The 15,936-nt window shown below is 37.6% G+C and overlaps 1 protein-coding gene across 1 annotated transcript in view; it reads left to right on the top strand.

The window, feature by feature from the left end:
• The first annotated feature begins 6,816 nt into the window (after positions 1 to 6,816).
• The window catches only part of KCNB2 (potassium voltage-gated channel subfamily B member 2), a 166,327-nt gene continuing 157,207 nt past the window's right edge, over positions 6,817 to 15,936 (top strand). Inside the window, exon 1 of the mRNA XM_072411059.1 lies at positions 6,817 to 7,323. The gene's annotated coding sequence lies outside the window, so the exon portion shown is untranslated. The remainder of the gene's footprint in view (positions 7,324 to 15,936) is intronic.

The raw sequence follows: 15,936 nt of genomic DNA, 5'->3' as shown, positions 1-15,936 counted from the left end.
GCATGTTGTCCTTTTCCCCCTCTTCTTCCGCCAGTGAATCATTAACACACTCACACGGCTATTGAAAAGAGCTTATGTGCAGGACTCTCATGGGAATGACCATGGTATATGACATTTATAAGACTAATAACTACACATAATATTCAGAAGAACATAAACAATAGCCGTAGCCCTGGTAAACCAGCCAAATGTGTGAAGAAGTAGATACAACCTTACAATGATACATGCAGCTAATGTCTGTTTACAGCAATAAATACACAAAACAAGCTTGTTACATTTCATGTATAACATATTATAAATACATATATTGAACCAGTCTGCACAGAACTGAAACATTAATATTCTGGAGAGTTATTTCTTAATAATAGGCTGCCAATGAAAGCTGTCTACTTGTGTGTGTTTTTTAGTGTACGTAAAAAACTTACCTATAAAGAGAAGGACATCTGATTCTTCCATTTGCTTGGTTTTATGGTGGCAAGGCAGGCTGATCTACCCTTCCTAGTGTTGACACACATCTGAATAAAAACCTAAATAAAAGATATACAAATAAAAAATGAGCCTTAAATAGAATGTATACACAGAAATGTCTTGAAAAAGGTTGCTACAAAGAAAAATAATTACCAAATAAAGTTTAAATAAGGAAACTTATTTATAAAAACAAAATTTATACAAAGAAAAAGAAGTTCTGAATAAAGTTTACATGAAGAGAAAGAAGTCTTAAACACTTCCTATCCCCATTTACAGATCGAAATAGAGAAATTGATCATGTGACCTGACAAAAGAATATGGGTCTTTTAAATATTAAGATTGTTGAGGCATATGGATGAACTGTTTGTATGATTATTCCCAACCTGTGGAATTAGAAGAGATGGTTGAGATTTTGGCTCTGGATATTTTCTGTGGCCATCATTAGGGGTTCCACTGTTCCTGTAGGATTTTTTCTTATCATATGAGAAATGTTACATTAGATGGTAACATGGAATATGAACAGGAACCTACAGAGTGGACTGAAAAGCCCGGGTCCACATTTAAAGGACCATGGTAGCACAGTATTGCTGTCCAATGTATCTTATTTTTTAATTAAGGAAAATTCATATCTACATTCTGTGTTCTTTCCAGGGTCACCATATTTCTTTGATAATCACATAATGTTGTTTTTTTTCTTCTTGTGATAACCAAAAGTCCTCCAAAATTTTCCCTTTACCCTTCTTACCGATTCACCATGTCTTGTTCAGCACCATGTCCCTATGTGGAAGAGGTCAACTTGGTAGAAGCAGGTGAAAATATAGGAAATATATCCCACCAGGAACTTGAACTCTATACTACTGTTGTAGTTGCCAAGCCAATAAATATATTGAATATAGAACTGGAAAAAGAGTCTTTTTAAGGCAAACTTGTATCATAAAATAATTAAAATCCTTTATTTGATACTTAATGAGCAAAAAAAAAATTGCAAGTATGATATACACAAACATTTACTTAAGACATAATGTGTTAACTTAGTCTTATTAGGATAAATATACACAAGGGTCCTTTTAGGTCTCAGGAGATCTCAGTTTACATAGAACATATTAATAATCAACACATGTTATGGTCTCACTCCCTAGAAGCAGGGCTATTCTTCCTATATCAAAGCCTCCAGCAAAGGGAACGTGAGCAGCACAGTAATGGCATTCCCAAAGATCCACATGAGGTTAGCCATCTGACATTTTAGTATCTTAGATCTCACATTGTAGATTTACAGCTATGAGGCTGTAATTACAACTAATCAATTAAAACAAAAAAGTAATTTTCAGGATGATTCAATTCACATTTCTTTTTGCTTAGTATAATATAGATTTTTTTGACTGTTTGGACTTAAATCCACTTTAACACATTTATACACTCTATTTATAAAACAGGGAATCAGAACTCCCTCAAATGTTTCTTAATGTGAGGCTTCCAGATTCATGTGTTTCAAAAGAAGTATTTGATTCCCACCAGAGAATGTTTGAGGGAATGTCTGATTCCCTGTTTAATAAATAGAGCCACTTAAGTCTATGTCAAGCACAAATTACCAAAAAAAAAATTTTCATATATCTTTGCAATACATGCACAAAATATTTGACCAATTTAAACCCAGTGAAAGAAAAAGTACAAACAACTGTCAATGTGCGAGAAATATAATTTTTTTACCTTCATATCTAGGACATGACACCACAGTGTATTTTTGGCTCTAAATATCAAAGTATGTGTAGTCAGCCCTACCTACTTCATTTGTGATGTAATTTCCAATGGATTACAAACTTCTCCTCATCTCTGCCCACGCACCCTTAAAGAGATCAAAGGAAATTATCAGCACACATGGTTTCTGGCAATATCAACAGATATTTTTTGCACTTATAAAACAAATAAAAAAATGCAGATTTTCAGGAGACCATATAGGGGAAAATATGAGAATTTTATTGCCAGAGTTTACATATACTTTAACCCCAAACCTAAAACAAGCTTTTATCTTTAAAAGAGATTTTGTCATTTTTAAAGGCACCTGGGATAGGTTTGCAGGTAAATCAGGTTTAAATTCTAATACTCAATTCAGGTGAGTGATTTAGAAAGCATGGTGAACTGACGATCACCACTGCAGCCTCCATATCAATGCCATGGCAGGTCTGCTTGAAAAAAAAATCCTCTGACAGCTACAACATGTAAGTACCTGCACCCTTCCGTTTCCAAACCCTAGATAGTTCTGACTTCACAAAACCCCAACATTTGGTAGTAATACAGCTTGCCCACTCCTCAACTTTTATTTTACGCATTTTAAATAACTCTGGGTCTGATGCAAAAACAGTGTATTTATTAAATGTTTTGTTCCAGTGTCATGGCTGTCACAGCATAAATGTGTAGTTTTTTTGCATAGTTTTATATTAAAGGAAGTTAGAAGTTTGGACTGGTGTGTTGGCTTTCTTTTTCTTTCAGGGTTAAGTCTGACTGGAGTAGCTGGGAAGAAGCCGAGTGGGGAGGCGGCTATGATAAACAGTGTGAGCCACAGCTGTTCATCTGATTGGTTACTGATACTTTGGCGGGAAAATCATCCAATCACAATTTCCTCTAGCCTTTACAGTGATCTGTTATTCTGGACTTGTGGCAGTTTTATCTATGACAGAAAGCTGCCAGGTTAACACCTGTCTGCCCTGTCGCACTTTATTGGGGGTATTGTCACCCACTTTGTGTGTGGACAGTGTTTTTCCATGATTTCAGATTTCCATTTCTATTAGATTCATGGTGCTTGAGTCTTAAATGAGTATGATTTTTGGTTATATAATGCTTATGGTACATGAGTATAAAAAGTTCAAGGTAAATTTTATCTAAAACACAATAACGGGTTTAAAAAAAAATCCACACTCATGTGCTGTGTTTTATTATTTTATGTTGTTTATAATATGCATTTTTGTGTGAGGTTATAATGGATGTGTACAATTACATGTCATCTTATCAGGGCACATACAAATACTCTGTTATCCCGAAAATAACACAGTGTCATAATATTTTTTGCCCCAAAAAATGCACTAGGTCTTTTTTTCAGATGTCTTATTTTTTCATGAACAATTGACATTTATTCTTGAACAAAAAATCTAAATTTTTTCAAATACAGTAATGTAATCACATTCTGGAACATCATCTTTACTCTCCAAACCCTAAATTCCATCGTGAATTTTTTGTGATGCCATTTCCTTTAGAAACCATTGGCCCAATTTCTCATGTCTTTCCTTAATGAGGAACTAAACCCAAAACCTAAAACAAAAAAAATCCAACTTCAATCCCGCTGGGCAGTCCGATCTGTCCGGAGGTCTCTTCCATCAGGTCCCGCGTCGTCCCCGCATCCACCCGCAAGCCGGGCGCCGTCATTTTTGTCTCTCTCGGGTTCTTCTTACTACGTCACCCGACCCAGGCGCGAGATTGGGTGACGTAGGTTGAAAAAAAAATAACGCATGCGCAGTGAGATCAGCAAATTTTTTTTCCCCACGAAAAGGCTCCTTCTGCGCATGCCTGACTTGCTCAAGCATGCGCAGAAGGAGCACCCAAGAGCCTCCCAGGATGTGTGATGTAGGTATCCCCAGAGGCTTTGTGCTACCATTAATTCTAGACCAAGGGTCAGCAAACATTTTTGGCTACTAGGCCATTTTAGGAGGTCAAGAAGGCACACTAGGCCTTTCTCGCTGTGGGCTCTGCCCCCCACCAGGAATGCCCGTGAAGGGAAAAATGTCCCCGTACCCTGGAGGCAGAAGTGTTAACGCCAGCGGTAAATAAGGAAGGGAGGCATAACAAGGAGGCTCAAGAGCCGCATGCGACTCTGGAGCCGCGGGCTGCCAACCCCTGCCAGCCGGGATTAGGCCGGATCGACCAGAGGGGCCTTAGTCCAGAACGGACTACTGGCTAGGCCATATCTGGCCTAAAGACCAAATTTGCCAACCCCTGGCCTAGGCGATCGAGAATTAGAGGACGGTGCTGCACTTTTTTTTTTTAAAAGAGTGTTGCACTTCAAAAAAAAACAAAATTTTTACTTCACATAAAAGGTTTGTTTACCCTTTTATGTAAAGTGAAATTTCTGAGTTTTGGTACGCTTTAACCAAACGTCCGTTAAACCCAACCTTGGTTCGGGGTAAAAAAAATAGAAAATATCGGTAAATCCGAACTTCGTCGGGTGGGTAAATGCATTAACTTACCTGGTCCCTGCTGTGATGATCTGTTCTGCTCCAGCGTCAATCTCTAAAAAAAAATACTCACCTTCTCCCTCCGCTCCTCCGGACACGTCTGTCTTCTTCTGTCTTCTCCCGGCGAGTGCAGTGACGATCTCCGGGGTTTCCCGGTGACGTCGCTGCATGCGTCGGTGCGGGCGGGAGGTGGGGCGGGAAGTTCAAATCGCTTTACATTGAACTCAATACAAAAAAGTTGTATTGAGTCCAATACAAAGAAATCCTTATATAATATATATAGATAATTTTATTATATATATATTATATAAGCTACTGTACAAAACATTACATTATACGCTATTTTTTTTTTTAAAGATTTTTTTTTAAAGATTTTTTTTATGTTTTATAAAAAGTAATTAAGTAAGTAAATATTGAGTAATTCAGTGAATTATAGCCTACAATCTAAAATAAATTTCCATGCAAAAAAGTCCTGTATCCAATCCAAATCAAAATAATACAAAATATATTTATGTGGTTTTGTCTATAGGTATCTGACATTGGATTCAAACGTTGTTCTAAAATTTAAAGTTTTAGATAAATATATTACTATACAGTATAGTGAATTATCGCATTTTCAGTATTTTTGATTTATTTATGTATTCTTGTTTAAGCTGATTTTTGTGTCTTTTATTAAATTTTATTAAAAGTATTTTTTTTTTTTACATGATTGTGTGTTTCAAACATTTTTTATATTCATGATATCTACTAGAACCTTGTTCAGACATATTTCTGAAAGTTACAGGTCTTACAATTAAAAAAAAAAAAAATTCATGAAAAACAGTGTACCGCTTCTGGTACAGAAATCTAGACATCAGTGTAACGCTCAGGTGGTTAAATGAGCACCTCTTGTATATGTATTTATGTATTTTGTAGCTGATTTTTGGTGTAGGGTTTATTTGCGGGAAACAGGGTAGGTAAATGTGTGTCATAATCAGCAAGTGCAAAAGAGAGTTTAGTCCCACTTTGTGTCTTTTCTGCCTGACTGAGGGTCAGTATAGTGGCCAGGCGGCCAGCATATTCAGGACCAGTGATGTAGTGGCCAGGCGGCCAGCATGTTCAAGCCCAGGGTTGTTGTGGCCAGGCGGCCAGCATGTTCAAGACCAGGGTTGTTGTGGCCAGGTGGCCAGCATGTTCAGGACCAGGGTCGTTGTGGCCAGGCGGCCAGCATGTTGAGGACCAGCGGTGTAGTGGCCAGGCGGCCAGCATGTTCAGGACCAGGGTTGTTGTGGCCAGGTGGCCAGCATATTCAGGACCAGCGGTGTAGTGGCCGGGCGGCCAGCATGTTCAGGACCAGGGTTGTTGTGGCCAGGCGGCCAGCATGTTCAGGACCAGCGGTGTAGTGGCCGGGCACACATGCCCTCACTTTTTCCGTGACCCCCGTATAGGCTGCCCCTGCGCACTCGCCATGGATAGCCATCACTATTACTGTACCCCCTCTTCTTTTTATGACTACACCCCATGTTCAGCACACCAGAAGCCCAGCAGTCAGTCAGAGAGCAGGCTGAGAGAGTTTTGTGGTGAAGGTCCAGGGAGGAATAATTGCTGTCAGGGCTGTGTGAGGATGTGGATTGTATTACAGAAGTAGAAGGAGCTGTCTGGCAGCCCTCAGGCATGGTGTGTGTATATATATGTATGTGTGACTCTCTTATTTATAGAAGAACAAGCCGCTCACCGCCATTCCTGTCACCCGGCCTCCCCTATATGCCATCACTGAGCACTACTCCGGGGAACCATAACAACCGAGAGCACTGCTAGAAAAAAGGCAAATACACTGTAACCCTTCCTGTGCCATGGCATAAAAAAAAAGTGTCAGTGCATTAACCTGCACATCTGTGGGATCATGCAAACCACTATGGTTACTAAACCTATAAATGATGCACCTGACAGCTTGTTTTTTATTTGAGGAGGTGAAAAGGTGAGCGTGCCGCGCACATGTGTGATTGACAGCTGCGCATGCTGTGCTGCAAGGGTTAAAGGATGAATGGGTTAAAGCTGTTCTCAGAATAGGATTCCCCCGTCCCCCCCACTCCTCCTCTCCTCCCTCTTCTTGTTCTCCTCGGGATTTCTTGGCTTTGGTGAGCAGCACTTGCCGATCTGTTGCTGCTGTCCTTGGTGATGCAGAGCTCAATCCAATTAGCTTTCACCTCTAGATCCTCTGAGCCAGATTGTGGAGATCCAGCCCGGTGTATCTGTCAGTCTTGTACGTGTGTGTGTGTGTGTGTGATGGTGTGAATGTGTGACTATGTATCTGCAGTTCTGTGTCTCCAAGCTGGGCTGAGCTGTCTGCTCTTCCATCCGCCGCAGCACACAGCAGCCCCATCATCACATGGAGAAGAAGAAGAAGATCATGGTGATGTCCTCCACTGAAAACCCCTAATTTAAAGCTCCATGGCACTGCCACCAACCTGCACCTACCCCTACCTGCTCCCCATCCTCCTTTAGACTTGTAGAGCTCTCCAACAAGCAAGACATGGGACAAGAACATCTGCTCCAGATGAGTAGGAAGTGTCTTCTACAGAACATCTAGGCTTGGAGATGAACCCAAAGCTCCTGGGGCTGCTCAGCTTGTCTCTAATCCACTTTAAGCAAGGTAAGTAGATGCAGGAGGGTATTTCTGGTAGACTCTAAAGTCTCAGGGCTGATGATTCATCTCTGCTCACCCTTGTGTTAGCTCTCAAGGAGGTTGATGAAAATAAGGGCCAAATGGCATCAAGTTGAGAGACTTAAAGGGCAGCCAAAGCTTTACCCTTTGCTAATATGTTCATGATGACTGTCACCACCATGTTGTGTTCAAGTGTTGACTGAGCCATACTGTTCCTAAGGTTTATCCAAAAGTGTGCAGAAAGGATGGAGTGCATTTGTCACTGTCATAAGTGCGCTGTTGTCTTTTGTAGCTATTGTAAACAGACAAGCTTACAAACCTATATCCACCCAATGTATTATATATGAAGGGAGATGTGTTTATTTTTCTTTGTAATTATGCATGAACTGTGACTTCTGTATACAAAACAACACACTGTAGTTACACCATGCAATGTATAAAGGTGCTGTATAATTTAACAGGTAAAAGAGCCAAAGCTGAATTCACCGCTACGGACTATAGAATTAGATCCCTTTATCTGTCAAGATTAAACCCATGACACATGAAAGTGTTTGTTTTACTAATGACACCATGATAAAACATTGGTAGTGTAGCATCGTCTAAAAACGCTTGTATGAATAAACCGACATACAGGGTTTTACATACCCACTGCTGCTGTAATCCAGCCAAATCAAGTTATGTAACATTTTAATCTTGAAGAATGTGTCTTTTTTTTTTAAGGTTATACAATGAAAGGTTTCTTCGCTGCTTTCTTCTTTTTTATGATGCTAAGACTAAGTGACTGGGTGGATCCTAGGCGGATACCCATAATGAAAGTTCAATACTAAAATGTAAGACGAAAAGAACTCTAAAGGAGAGATGATTTCAATCAATAATAATCCCATCCTGTGCTGCTAAGGAGCTGGCAGAGCTCGGCGAATCAAAAATAAATAAATAAAGACAAAGCAGCACAAAATGTACTGGTCTATAAAAAGTTTAACAAGTGTGTGTGGCTTTGTCTAACTTAGCAGTATGATCTATCATTTCTCTCTAGGAACAATGGGTCTACATTGCCTAGCAACATTTTGAAGGCCTTTAGGGCATTTATCCGTGCCAGAAGAAGGTCCAGGGAATGAGCGCCTTTATTATTGTGGTCATGGTCAGGTGATGACCTTCATCTTAAGGTGTTCTTTACATATTGCTGAAGATTACCTTTTAGCTTCACCAAACATTCCCTAGGAGAGGCAATCATTCTCCATGATAAGCCAACTAAACCACACTACTAACAAAATATCCTTCAAAGTAAAAAAAACGTGTACTTTTGTAAGAATATAAACTCCTCACCCTCTTAGGCACATCTTGGTGATCTTGGTGCAAAAAGCAAGGAAGGTTATTTTACAAGATGTTAGGACCTAAAAGTGTCTAGTATATATGTGCTGCAAACATTATGAAATAATCATGCACCCCATAAACATACACCCCGGAATCAGACTTTAAAGAAAAGGGTGTGTATATATATATATATATATATATATATATAATGATATCATCAAAACATTGAGTACATATTGCTTGTCACCCTAACAATGTGCAAAAACTGATATTTTAAAAGTATCAGCAGAGAGTTTTTGAAGTTCGTGTGCTTCAAGTGGTTTGATACTAAAATGGCAACATGATTTTTTATAAATATATATATATATATATATATATATATATATATATAATATCATCTAATGTATTGGCTAGAATAGTACACTTGCCCTAAAAAAAACAATTATCAATTATTTCATGCATTGGCTAGAAAAATAAATGTACTCTAACAGTGCTTATCTTTTAAAAAATAAATGGCCAGTTAGAATCTGGTTTAAATTTAGATCAGAAAAGCATTTAGAAGATGGATAGCTTGATCATGAAATGAGTGTTATGCAGAAAGGTGCAATGACAGGTGCAATGGTGTGTCACAGTGGTGGCTGGTGCAATGACATTGAAGGGCGAAGTGGAAAATTGAATTTGTATAGCATATTAGGTTTGTTTTTAGAGATTAAGAAATGCTATCACCCCCTGATCAAAGATTATTCTTAGTACCAGTTTCCTATTAAGGAAAACAGTCTTGCAGAATGCTACTAGTATGCAGCGTTAATAGGTGACACTAATGCTTGGCTTTATTGTCACTAAATATTTGTGTGTTACTTGTTCTCAGACAAGTCATCCTGCAGGTCACCATGTGGTTGGTTGAGTTAGATATGGTGCCTGTCTGAATGTTGTATTGTCATCTGCGTTTATCGCTTGTAATGATTTTTTCTAGGTCATTTACAAAAACAAGAGAAAGCCTGTAAGATGATGCATTACAGGGATGGGAAAGGATGAAGAGCTTGAAAGCAATACATAAAGGAAACTGTCATATGTAATAAGGACTGAACTAGGTTAAGACCTGCAATACAGCTTATTTTAGGCTTATTTAGCAGGATAGCTAGGTCAGCTTTATCAAATAGTTTAATATATTGAAAATCTGGGCTATGTAAATAGCTGCTTTTCTAAGAGGCCCAAAAAGCCAAAGCTTGTTCAGATGGACATTTCCTGAATAGGCTTTGAATGTACCATGGGGGCATATTCAATAAATAAAACATGGTATGAGGTCTCCTGAATAATACATTCAAACTGTAAGACGTCTAGCCATCTATCGTCATTTATATGGCACTTTATATTCAGCATTTTATAGAAGACTTTGAGCCATTTGTCCAGTTCCATGGGTCATAGACTACTGTCACTATCATAGTTAAACACAAAATATAGGGGTTATTGTTCTCTTGTAGCTCATATAACATTCTCATAGTTGTGTGGATAATGAAACCCATGCAGACTGAGAATGTACAAATTCCATGCAGAGTGCAACCTTGGTGGGAACTGAACCCGGAACCGGCTAAGGTAAAGGAGTGATGATCACTCACCCCTGTGATGCCTGATGATCATTTCTAAATAATCACACTTTTGACAACTCTATTTTCACCTGGCATATTTATCTATTATTCTGTACATGCTGTGAGAGTTTTAAATTACTTCACATAGACAACGTAGCAGTAGCTCATCTGTCTATATCATAAAGAAAAAGTGTGGAACAATCTCAAATTTCCCAGCTTTGTGGAATCCCTTTCCTCTGAAACCACATCAAATTATTGTGCACAAAAATGTGTTTCTGATTGTAAGACAGAAAACATGAAGGTTTGGCATAATGTGAAACATTGAGTGTTCACATTAATAGACTTTTGTTTTCTAGGAACTTTTCCAAAACAGGTACGACAAGGTAGTCCTATGGTAGGCAAAACAATACTGTTTAATTCTGATTTACGGAGCAGTGCAAAAACAGTGAGAATAAACAAAGCATAGCCAATAGATTTAGGTTTATTAATTAGATGAATAGTAATTGCCTGGGTTAAAGAGGTTTTCACATTTTTATATGATTAGCAAAGTTGTCTTTTGAAGGTCTCTGTCCAGGATTGTCCAAGAACAGGCAGTAATGTAATACTGAAAATCCTTTGATTATATATGTCCTAACTTTTCACTAAAGCCAAACCAGAACTGCTTATCAACATCAATAAATCATCAAAAGACTTTAAAAGATTTTAATTGCCCTGTCAAATACCCTTGTCAAGTTTTTGCTGCTCTCCTGTCCTCTATTACAAATTTTCCCTAACTTCCAGTTCATTTTACTATTTTTTACCAGACAGGAAGATAGGGTAATTCCTTTAACACTGACACAGATAGAAATAAAAATGATTTCCTAGTAGTGAAGGAAGGACTTCAGTCCATGTCAGATTGCTATTGTTGTCCAAGTCCTTACAGATGTTACCTCACTTCTGATGAATCAATTAACAGAAGGGCAGTAAGTGAAGGTAAATCTTTAAAAAATCTTGTCTTTGTAAGACTTATGAATGTATGGTCATGGTAAATACCTAATAAACCAGATCAATATCCAGAAATTATAATAAACTTCTTGCTATTCTAGGCAAAAGGGAATGATAATGTTTTATTTGTATCTACTGCTACCATTCAAGTCACCAACCAGGTTACAGGATTAATAGTGTGAACATAGAAAGACTGAATGCACTTTTAGAAGCGCTATGTCACTTGTTCTTTTGGTAGCTTGCATTGGTAAATACTGAAGACTACTCAAGGCCCTAAGTAAGGCTTAGTCTACACGGACGTTTTCCCCAGCGTTTAACCTGCGGCTTTAAAAGCCCATGTTTGAAATTCCCATGCATTGCAATGGGCTACTCTACACCTGGACATTTCCTTGAGGCACATTTATGAGCTTTATCTATAAAGTTGCTTGCAACATTTAAAAAATTAAAACGTGGGATTAACGCTTGAAAACACCCAACAACACGGGAAATTGTGGGTAATTGCTTCCATTGATTTCAATGGGGCGTTTCCCGCGTTTAAAAGCACTTGCAATGTAAACGTTAAAAGAGGTTTTCCAGCGTTTTAAAAAAAAAGCTTTAAAAAGCTAATAAAAGTGCAAAAAAAAAAAAAACGCATATAAATGCAGTAGGAACGTTTACATGCGTTTTTAAAAACGTCTGTGTGGACCCAGCCTATAAGACTTTTGACTGCTTGCAGCAACATCTGACTTTTTCAGTTCAACTTTAAAAATTGTATCTTACCTTTGTAACTAACCTTTGTAAATTGTATCAATGCAAAAAAAAATGTCTAGCCGCATATATATGAGTTTGTTATGAGTTGTTAATTAAATCGGCATTAACAGTGACCATTATTTGTACATTTTAACAAATATCCAACTGGGTACAAAACTGAACTTGTTTGTTAACTTAAATCTAATATCCAGTCTTCCCTGAGTATTGCACAGTTGTACTGTAAAAACATTTATTAACTCGATCTCACAATTTAAATATGCAGAAGCAGTAGTTTCTGTTTAAAAGACAGTCATGCCATATGCTGAATCAAAGCTAGAGCTTTCCTACTAGCCAAATGCATACAGTTTGTTAATATCAAAGCCACTTGACTTTGTAATGGGAGGGAAATGTCAGACCCAAGCAGAAAGACCACTGCTTCCAGACAGACAGCAAATTTTCTTCTCCGCAGAATGCTGCACACCTTTTTTATGCCCAGGCTGTGGCTGCTTTTTAAAGATTTCATTTGCATGCTTCTGAAACTTTATCTAGATTTGTATTATTTGTTTTGTAGTTGAGGACACCTTTTTTCTATTTCCTGATGACGGGTTTGAAATATGATTGCAGTGTGTATCATAGATCATCTTTAGCATCGTTGGCTTAGTCAATTAAATATAGAGTTAAAATACATAAGGATTGTATAATTCTAACCCCCTTTAGCCATGATGTATTTTTGGTTGCTCTTATCCTAATAAAGTTGTTCTCTTCCTAAGAAGGTGCTAACTTTTTGTCTAAAAAATAAGCAGTAACTCAAGGACTAACTTTTGAAATGTCAGAGACAGACCCCTGATCCAGTAACATAGTGTTCTTTTTTCCAGTAATCTTGGTATCCTCTTTTTTTAGAGTAGCCATGCCCTTGTAAATATCCAGTGTTTAACAAAAAAAAAATACAGTTCCATGACAGTGACAGTGATGAAGACGGCCCCACTGAGCCTTTAGTCTCATGATTAATTAAGACATAAATGAGGTTGGACTGAGCAGCAGTTCGGAAAAAAATGAAAAGGTCAAAATTAATGAAGGGAGGGATCTTAAAGGGAAAATATAGCCAAAAGAAATAAAAAAATTTAATCAGTCGTCTTTCTTCTATTTATTATTTATCTGTCGATTCAAGCAGGCTTTCCAAATGTCTAAATTGTTCCTATAGTCTGAAAATGTTTTCTGTTGTTTTTTTTATCTTTCTCCTTGTTATCAATACCTAACCCATAATAAAACTCTGTGAGCTGTCCAAATACCACTTTTTCTCAATGATATCTTGAGTACCTCCCTTTGCAAAGATCATTATTTTTGTTCTTATTTTTAAAGTATAAGACCCCTTTCAGACTTGGGGTCTACTGCAGACTTCACCACAGCCCCAGTCGCTCCTATGTAACTAAATGAAAGTGGTTTGAAACCATTTTGTGCATGCATTTTCAGCTGCGGTGGATTGCGCTGTGTTTCTGAATTAAAAATGACACCGCACGCACAAAGTTAAGCTGCAATGTAGATTTTCCGCTCCCAAGCACATTCGCAGTCGTTATACACTTAGGAGTGGATAATTGTGGGGATTTCCACCGTATGTCTGAAAGAACACTAAGTATGAGATTACCTAAAATAAATATGCTCCATCCCGGCCATCTCCATCATTTTAGAATAAAAAATACTCATCTACCAATACAGGAGCTATTGTACAGCAATCAAGATGGCACATGTGTCTGCACCCCAAAGACTGTAATGAAATCATATTTACATAAAAACTTATGTTTGAAAATCAAGGAGTGAAAATCAATTATAGCTTGAAGGGCTACAGGGCAAATGTACAAAGTTGAAGAGGATGTCCTAACTCTCTTGTTTCTATGGAAACCCAATCCCTGACTTTCCAGGTTGTGTGATATAGATTCTGTGCTGAAAATTGAGTTCCATTGACTCTAAAATGAAAAGGCCAGGATGGAGTTTATTTATTTTTCAAAACAGACATTCCCTATATCTACCTGATTTACAAATTATTAGATAGCTGTACTATAATAAAAAAGTGTGGCACCCATTAACCTTAGTAAAGCAAACCTTAAATAAAACTAGACACTTCAGAGAAGAGATATAGATGACCAATGCTAAATGCAAATATTGACTTTGACGTTTGTTCGTCCCTATTTGTAGTTTAAAAGGTTGAACATAACTCAATGGTTAATAGAGGAATTCCAGAGGTAGGGGGGAGCAGTCCCACTTTTACTGTAAAAAAGTATATATGTATATAAAATTCTATATAACTTCAGTTGCCCTTATCTTTTGATGAACTTATTTTGTTTTGTAGTTTTCGATTTAAATAAATAAATACACAGTTGAAATACGTATGATTATATACAACTAGATGGGATGTTTAAACCTATTTCACATGGCATAGAGTTGGGACAAACAAAATTCCTAATTGAGCAATTTAATTTATGCGGATTCTTGTATCACCTTCTTTGTCTGAAGCTTTCTCATTGGATACCAGAACAGTGCAGAAAACAGTAAAAAGAATGTCTGGACAAAATTACACATGCTTTAACAGTAAACAATTATGCACGTCAACTGCGCAATTAACTATTTTTAGCTCCATTGTGGTTTATTTTAAGGTAACTTCTGCTTAGACATTTTTTTCCATTAAATGCTCATTTTGTCCCAAGTCTACATTAAATGTACACTATACAAATGTACTGCTAGTATAATTGTCTGAAACTAATCTTTATATTGTCTTCCTTCCTACATTACCCTGCACAGCAGAGTGAGAGTGGGAGGCTGTGCATTTTAAGGGAGTCACGCTCTACTGCACTAAACACTGCTGTCAATCTAACATGCATTTAGGTACTAAAAATTGGAGGTTAAGTTTACATATACAGCTTTCAGCTATTTAAAGGTTTGACTGAAGTTGCACATAACTGAAATGTATATGAACCCTGCCAAACATCCCTTTATTTTGGAGGGAATCTTTCTGTGTTCCATCAGGGAGATTTCCCTTATTTTTATATAATAGATTTTTCCTCGGCTGTATTCCCTTAGCTAACATACTTGTATTTTCCCCTTTTCCCTGTATACCACCCAAAGCCCATGTATTGGTCTCTCCTCTTTGGCTTATCACCAGTACACACTTTGATCTGTTTTCTACCACACACACCTAATATTCTAGTATCCATGCAAGCAAGGCCAGTTTTAAATAAATTGGGTAAGAATCAAGTCAGGGTCCTCTTGGCTGGAATACTGAAGGCCCTCTGAAAAAACCCATTTCATGGGAATAGAATAGTCCTTTTTCACCTTTCTATGTAACAGTTGAACAGGCAACAAGTTGAACATGCATAAGTTCATTTAATTCAAATTTTGAAAATATAACACCTTAAGAGTCTTTATATTTTTTTAAGTTACAAGGATAGGAGGGACAAAGGTATAATTGTAGGAGAGAAACATAAGTGCTGGAAAAAGAAAAGGCATACAGTAAAGGATTATTTGTAAGGTATATTATATTTTCTGTAATTACAGTGGTCAGATCAGTCCATTGACTGCAGAAAACTTCCACAGTAGAGAATGTGATGAGAGGGGGGGGGGGTGTTAAATTAGTTAAACTATAACCAAGCCTACCACTTCTTGCCATATTGCTGGTGTCAACATCTTTACCCGGTCTTCTGCTATGTGAGTTGACTGGCCAAGCTAGAATTACATAAATTCTGCATATGCAAGCAGGAGTTATTTCATTCCCCACACTTGAGTATGTCAAGAGCAGGAAAGTTAGGTTTGTTGCAGAACAGACAAGAGCTCTTCGTTTGGAATTTTTTGTTTTAAATGTAAAGTTCTACCTGAAAATGTACTGTCACAGTCCAACAGGGCCTAATTTAATAAAGCTCTCCAAGGCTGGGGAGGATACACTTTTATCAGTGAACTTGGAATGGATTTCTTCAAACTCATTTTCTATTTGCTAGCAAAAGTT

The sequence above is a fragment of the Pyxicephalus adspersus genome, chromosome 5 (genome assembly GCF_032062135.1).
Source record: "Pyxicephalus adspersus chromosome 5, UCB_Pads_2.0, whole genome shotgun sequence".
In the NCBI taxonomy this organism is placed as follows: Eukaryota; Metazoa; Chordata; class Amphibia; order Anura; family Pyxicephalidae; genus Pyxicephalus; species Pyxicephalus adspersus.
Note: the sequence above shows the minus strand (reverse complement) of the source record. Positions and strands in the feature narration are given on the sequence as shown.